The 8,299-nt window shown below is 34.3% G+C and overlaps 1 protein-coding gene across 3 annotated transcripts in view; it reads right to left on the minus strand.

Annotated features, from left to right (window-relative positions):
* LOC117170749 (F-BAR domain only protein 2) overlaps positions 1-8,299 on the minus strand; it is a 201,048-nt gene that overhangs the window by 122,602 nt on the left and 70,147 nt on the right. The gene's annotated exons all lie outside the window — the stretch shown is intronic.

The raw sequence follows: 8,299 nt of genomic DNA on the forward strand, positions 1-8,299 counted from the left end.
CAATACGCCAATTAGCACAAATGGTAAGTTCCGACAGTGCCTACAATTGTGCCTACTGGCCGCTAAATGGCAATACCGGTTTCATATGTATACACCTGGTATATATTATCATAGACACAAAGTAAAAAGTTTTAAGGGTGGCCACCCCATTAAGTTTTTTTCAAATTTGTTTGGTGAAATACGTCAACTTTATTTTTGTCTCAAGTGCAAAATAAATTTTTTCACATTTTTTTCGGTGAATTTAAATATTTTTAACACAACTTTAAATATATGTAGGGATGGTTCACCCATTCAATTAAAAAAAAATTTTTTGAGAAAATTACGTTATTCATCTTTCATCACGAGGAAACTTTACCAGTAAGTTTGATCGAAATCACTTTGGTTTTTATACTCAAAATTAAACAATCGACACTTGAGACCCCTATCTTTGACGAGAACAGGGTTCCGAGGAAAAAGAAGAACTGGATCCAGCACTGACATGAAATTAACATCTGATAACAGTCTGGGCGGAAACACGTCCCGGTAAAACTTACATCAGTCACTTGTGCTTAATGTTTGTATATTATTAGTGTCGAAAAATGTTGCCGTCTGCCAAAACAACCTACCATTTTTAACATTTGCTAACCTCATAAGGGTAAATTCTTAGCTCAAGTCAAACACTAAACTCTCGGCACAAAACGTACTGAATATTTTATATTATAGGAGAATATTCATTAATACCCTCAGTATTACGTGAACCAAAAAATTATTTCACTATTCCAGAGCTACAAAACTATACAAATACAAATTTCAAAAAAATATCTTCGATGGAAAAAAAGGTGTCACTTAAACAGTCACCAGTACGATCAATACAATTTGCAAACCTAAATTTGACAAAGTAATTATAAAATATATCTAAATTTGCTAATATACTAAATTGAAAAAATTGCAGAAAGTATGAGAATGCATTAACAGGAGCAGAAAATGAAAACTATACGAGATTTCTTTTATACTAATAATCCCGACAAGTTTTCATTTTCCCCCTTTTAATATAATCTCAAGATTTTTATAATTTAAAAAAAATTAAAATTTGTAAAATTTAGATACCTTTTAGAATTACTTCGACAACTTTGATTTCATTAACTATGTTGGAGATCACAATTCGCGTTTTTCGTCGTGACTCAATTATGCATCTGTCACAACACAGAAGGCATGGATCGCCCAGGATCGTAAAGTTAAGTTTGATTTAAATTTATTATTCACCCTTCAAAAATGAAGCAGATTTGAGGCTGCTAGGCATCTAGAAAAGTATGGAATAAACTTGAAACTATTTCCCTTTTCTGGTACCAACGGACGCTTCTCCACAGTCTGACATGGGGTAGGCCTGGCACCGGAGAGCTATTATTCCAGAATGCTGGAAACAAGGAAATACACCGAGATCTATCTTAATCTAGTCATCCAGAGTCGGCGAGCTGCCTTAAAAATACATGCGGATGTGGCATAATGGGCTTCATAACCTGAGCACCACGGGAAGGGCGTACTAACAGAGCTTCTCCGCCCACATTAAAGCCAAATAAATAAGGCCACCTTGCTAAAAAAGACTTCAGACAACGTACGCAGCGAAAAAAGCGAAATGGTGAAGACGTTAAAGAGTATCTAACAAAATTTGTTATCCTCTAGAAAATCTTTAGGATATCAATGTCGACATAAATAACTTTTTGCTCATATTTATGCTTCTAAATTAGTTGCGAAGCAATTTTAAGAATTTTCGTTGCGCAGCTGAGTCCCGTGACAATATACCTTGACGTAGAAGCTTCTTGATTAATAATTATAGAGGAATACGACGCGAGAAATCAAAAACTTTACAAGATTGAATCCGGCGTTATAAATTTATAAATATGTAAACTAATGAATCAGCAAAAATATTCAACAACAGCGAAAACATCGACAGATGGAGTGTGAATAGTTGTGTACGTTCCCTCTTTGCAACTATCTTAACGTTTTCGTCCTGCCACAAAAAATCCAGAGTGGGCTGAAATTGGCCATCATTGCAGTCACACCGGTAAAAGCAAACGCTGAAAGTATTTTAAATTATCCGAATTCTTCTGAAACAATTGAATTGTGATCAACTGATTCCAAATTAATCATGCTTGGCCGACGGATCCTTTAAAGTATTTTTAATTCTCTTAAAATCTTTATAATATATTTCTCATGTAGGTGGGTAAAGCTGGAAGTACCACTTTGCACAAAGAACGTCAGACCTATGCCATAATTGAGGGCTCACTTAAGACTCTTCAACGCCTCCCAAAATCAATTTTCCAAAACCATCCCTTGATGTTAAAAAACTACCCCTTACTTGAAAGCGTTGATAAAGTGCACTGAATACGCACTAATAATAAAACTGAGTACATCAGAATTGAAGGCTCATTAAATGCTCTTGTTTGACCCACGGCGAAATTTAAAAAAAAAAACCCATGATAAATAACCTACTCAAAATATTAAATATGCTCTAATCTGAAAATTGAGCACACCAGAATTGAAGGCTCATTTTAGGCTCTCCAACGTCCCCAAAATAAATTTTCCAAAACCATCCTTCGCTATTAAAAATCTACCTCGCTATATAAATACTCAGTTTTCTAATTAGTGGATATTCAGTGTATTTTATCAGCACTTTTAAGTGAGGGGTACTTTTTTAACATCAAGGGATGGTTTGGGAAAACTGATTTTGGGGGCGTTCGATAGCCTAAAATGAGTCTTCATTTCTGGTGTGCTCAATTTTCAGATTAAATCATATTTAATTTTTAGGGCAGTTTATTTATGATAGAAATTGTTTTTGAAAGCTTGCGCCATGGCTCATGCAAGAGCCTTTAATGAACTTTCAATTCTGATACTCAGTTTTTTATGATTAGTGCTTATTCATTCAACTTTATAAGCACTTTCAAGACAGGGGTAGTTTTTTCACATCAAGGGATGGTTTTGGAAAATTGATTTTGGGGGCATTGGAGAGCCTCAAATGAGCCTTCAATTCTGATGTGCTCAGTTTTCCGATTAGAGCATATTTAATTTTTAGGGCAGTTTATTCATGATAGGGGTTGTTTTTGCAAAATTGCGCCGTAGGTCAAACAAGAGCCTTCCATTAGCCTTTAATTCTGATGTACTTAGTTGTATGATTAGTGCATATTCAGTGCACTGTATCAGCTCTTTTAATTATGGGGTACTTTTTTAACATCAACGGATGATTTTGGAAAATTGTCTTTGTGGACGTTGGAGAGCCTAAAATGAGCCCTCAATTCTGGTGTGCTCAATTTTCAAATAGAGCATATTTTATTTTCAGAGTAGTTTATATAGAATAAGGGTTATTTTTGAAAAATGGCCCATGGGTCATGCAAGAGCCTTTAATGAGCCTTGAATTCTGATGTACTAAGTTTTATGACTAGTATATATTCAGTGCCCCTTAGCAGCACTTTTAAGTAAGGAGTAGTTTTTTAACATTACGGGATGTTTTTAGAAAATTGAATTTGGGGGCGTTGGAGAGCCTAAAATGAGCCGTCAATTCTAGTGTGCTCAATTTTCAGATTAGAGCATATTTAATTTTTAGGGTTTATTTATGATTGGGGTTGTTTCTTAACAACTGCGCTATGAGTCATGCAAGAGCCATCAAGGAGGCTTCAATTCTGACGTACTCAGTTTTATGATTAGTGTATATTGAGTGCAATGTATCAGCTCTTTTAATTAAGAGGTGGTTTTTTAACACCAAAGGATGGTTTTGGAAAATTGATTTTTTGGGCGTTGAGAGCCTAAAATGGGACTTCAATTCTGGTGTGCTCAATTTTCAGATTAAAACATATTTAATTCTCAGAGTATTTTATGCATGATAGGGGTTGTTTTTGAAAAATTGCGCCACGGATAATGCATGAGGCTTTAATGAGCCTTTAATTCTGATGTACATAGTTTTATGATTAGTGCATATTTAGTGTATTTGATCAACACTTTTAAGTAAGGGGTAGTTTTTTAACTTCAAAGAATGTTTTTAGAAAATTGATTTTATGGACGTTCGAGAGCCTGAAATGAGCCCTCTATTCTGGTGTGCTCAAATTTCAGATTAGAGCATATTTAACTTTCAGGGTAGTTTATTTATAATAAGGGCTGTTTTTGAAAAATTGAGCCATGGGTCATGCGAGAGCCTCGGTTGAGCCTTCAATTCTGATGTAATCAGTTTTATGATTAGTGTATATCCAGTGCCCTTTAGCAGCACTTTTAAGTAAGGTGTAGTTTTTAAACATCAAGGAATGGTTTTGGAAAATTGATTTTGGGGGCGTTGAAGAGCCTAAAATGAGCCCTCTATGCCTTTAATGAGCTTTCACATCTGATATACTCAGTTTTTTATGATTTGTGCATATTCATTCAAATTTATCAGCACTTTCAAGGGGTAGTTTTGTCACCTAAAGGGATGGATTTGGAAAATTGAATTTGGGAGCGTTAGAGAGCCTAAAATGAACCTATAATTCTGGTGTGCTCAATTTTCAGATTATAGCATGTTTGACTTTCAGGGTAGTTTATTTATGATAGGTGTTGTTTCTGAAGAATTGCGCCGTGGGTCCAACAAGATCCTTTAATGAGCCTTCAATTCTGATGCACTCAGTTTTAAGATTAGTACGTATTCAGTGCCCTTTTTCAACACTTTTAAGTAAGGGGTAGTAGTTTAACATCAGGGGATGGTTTTGGAAAATTGGTTTTATGGGCGTTGGAGAGCCTAAAATGAGTCTTTAATTCTGGCGTACTCAGTTTTCAAATAAGAGCATATTTAATTTTTAGGATAGTTTATATACGATTGGCGTTGTTTTTGAAAAATTGCGCCATAGGTCATGCGAGAGCCTTTAATGAGCCTTCAATTCTGATGCAGTCAGTTCTATGTTTAGTGCGTATTCAGTGCACTTTCTAAACACTTTTAATTGAGGGGTAGTTTTTTAATATCAACGGATGGTTTTGGAAAATTGATTTTGGGGGCGTTGGAGAGCCTAAAATGAGCCTTCAATTCTGGTGTGCTCAATCTTCAGATTAGAGCATATTTAATTTTTAGTGTAGTTTATTTAAGATTGGGGTGGTTTTTGAAAAATTGTGCCATGGGTAATGCAAGACCCTTCAAAGAGGTTTTAATTCTGATTTACTTAGTTTTACGATTGGTGTATATTCAGTGCACTTTATCAGCTCTTTTAATTAAGTGGTCGTTTTTTAACATCAAGTGATGGTTTTGAAAAATTTATTTTGTGGGCGTTGGAGAGCCTAAAATGAGCCTTCAATTCTGGTGTGCTTAATTTTCGGATTAGAGCATATTTAATTTTCAAGTTAGTTTATTAATGATAGGGGTTGTTTTTAAAGAATTGCGCCATGGGTCATGCAAAAGCCTTCAATGAGGTTTCAATTCTGATTTACTTAGTTTTAAGATTAGTGTATATTCAGTGCACTGTGTCAGCTCTTTTAATTAAGGGTAGTTTTTTAACATCAAGTGTTGGTTTTGGAAAATTGATTTTGGGGGCGTTTAAGAGCCTAAAATGATCCTTCAATTCAGTGTACTTAATTTTCAGATTAGTGCATATTTAATTTTTAGCGTACTTTATTTATGATAATGGTTTTTTTTTTTTGTAAAATTGCGACATAATTCATGCAAGAGCCTTCCATGGGCCTTTAATTCTGATTTACTTAGTTGTATGATTAGTGTATATTCAGTACACTGGATGGGCTCTTTTAAAGAAGGGGTACTTTTTTAACATCAACGGATGGTTTTGGAAAATTGACTTTGTGGACGCTGAAGAGCCTTAAATCAGCCCTCAATTCTGTTGTGCTCAATTTTCAGATTAGAGCATATTTAATTTTCAGGGTAGTTTATTTATGATAGGGCTTGTTTTTGAAAAATTGCCCATGGGTCATGCAATAGCCTTTAATGAGCCTTGAATTCTGATGTAGTCAGTTTTATGACAAGAGTATATTCAGTGCTCTTTAGCAGCACTTTTAAGTAAGGAGTAGTTTTTTAACATGACCGAATGGTTTTGGAAAATTGATTTTTGGGACGTTGAAGAGCCTAAAATGAGCCTTCAATTCTGATGCACTCAGTTTTATGATTAGTACGTATTCAGTGCCCTTTTTCAACACTTTTAAGTAAGGGGTAGTTTTTTAAAATCAGGGGATGGTTTTGGAAAATTGACTTTGGGGGCGTTAGAGAGCCAAAAATGAGTCTTCAATTCTGGCGTGCTCAATTTTCAGATTAGAGCATATTTAATTTTCAGGGTAGTTTATTTATGATAGGGGTTGTTTTTGAACAATTGCGCCATGGGTCATGCAAGAGCCTTTAATGAGCTTTCGATTTTTAAATACTCCGTTTTTTATGATTAGTGCATATTCATTCAACTTTATCAGCACTTTCAAGTAAGGGGTAGTTTTTTCACAACAAGGGATGGTTTTGGAAAATTGAATTTGGGGGCGTTGGAGAGCCTAAAACGAACCTACAATTCTGGTGTGCTCAATTTTCAGGTTAGAGAATATTTAATTTTCAGGTTAGTTTATTTACGATAGGGGTTGTTTTTGAAGAATTGCGCCGTGGGTACAACAAGATCCTTTAATGAGCCTTCAATTCTGATGCACTCAGTTTTATGATTAGTACGTATTCAGTGCCCTTTTTCAACACTTTTAAGTAAGGGGTAGTTTTTTAACATCAGGGGATGTTTTTGGAAAATTGATTTTGGGGGCGTTGGAGAGCCTTTAATGGAGCCTTCAATTCTGATGCACTCAGTTTTATGTTTAGTGCATATTCAGTGCACTTTAGCAGCACTTTTAAGTAAGGGGCAGTTCTTTAACATCACTGGATGGTTTTAGAAAATTGAATTTGGGGGCGTTAGAGAGCCTAAAATGAGCCTACAATTCTGGTGTGCTCAATTTTCAGATTAGACCATATCTCATTCTTAGGGTACTTTATGTATGATAGGGGTTGTTTTTGACAAATTGCACCGTGGGTTAAACGAGAGCCTTTAATGAGCTTTCAATTCTCATGTACTCAGTTTTTTATGATTAGTGTATATTCATTGCTCTTCATCAGCACTTTTAAGTAAGGGGTAGTTTTTTAACATCAAGGGTTGGTTTTGGAAAATTGAGTTTGGGGGCGTTGGAGAACCGAAAATGAGCCTTCAAATCTAAAGTACTTTATTTTCAGTTTAAAGCATATTTAATTTTTAGGGTAGTTTATTTATGATAGGGGTTGTTTTTGAAAAATTGTGCGACGGATCATGCCTTCAATGAGCCTTCAATTCCTGTGAAAGAAAAAATTTGATATCACGAATATTTCTACCATGTTACTGCTGGCTTTATGTAAAGCTGGCAGTACCATGCATTTTTTTTTAAAAATGCAGATCCCAAAATTTGGCTTTTGGGTATTAAATGAGTCTTAAATGAGCCCTCAATTATGGCATAGGTCTGACGTTCTTTAGGCAAAGTGGTACTTCCAGCTTTACCCACATCTCTAATATAATTGAATACACCAGTAATCGTGTAATTTGTGTCCGTTCAAGTATAACGTAACGCACGTCAGGGTTTCGCCAAGTGTTACTATGTAATATACGGGTTAAGGGTGGAGCTGAAAGTTGATATTAGGTAACAATCCTTTCACGACCTTCAGATTTGTTATTATTAACAACTTTGTTTTTAATGAGAGAATGTGTTTTATTCTGGTCATACGGTCCAATATAAATAAAAATCGATTCAGATCTCAATGAATCTTTATTCGTCAATTTTAATTAATATAACCAACGTACGTTTCAACCTAGTTGCAGGTCTTCTTCAAGGTAATACATCACCTAATATAAAAAATTTTTTTTTTTAACAATATGTAATACATTTGAAAGGATTACCAACTTCATTTAAAATAATAATAATAATAATAATAATAAAATATTTTTTGAGTATTGTGTATAAATTTACCTGTACAATGTTGATGTTAAATCCAAAATAAGACATTTCAATTGAGCATAATTTTGGAGAGAGCCCAATTTTTCTGATCGTCAAAAGTTAAATTTTTTTTTTTTTTTTTTTTTTTTGTATACATCATTTGAAAACTTAACACTTTGAAGCCTCAAAATTAGAATAGGCTCCAAATTAAATAATGTTAACTACATTTTAAAATAGATTTAGGGAATAAACATGGTATTCCTTTCGATGTTAATAAAATTCTGACAAATAACATCATTGCTAATGTGGAAAATTGCATCAAAAATGTAAAAGATGAAGAACTAAAATTAAATATTAGAAAAACAACAACTCAAATAATCACAAA

This window comes from Belonocnema kinseyi, chromosome 4 (assembly GCF_010883055.1).
Source record: "Belonocnema kinseyi isolate 2016_QV_RU_SX_M_011 chromosome 4, B_treatae_v1, whole genome shotgun sequence".
Taxonomy (NCBI): Eukaryota; Metazoa; Arthropoda; class Insecta; order Hymenoptera; family Cynipidae; genus Belonocnema; species Belonocnema kinseyi.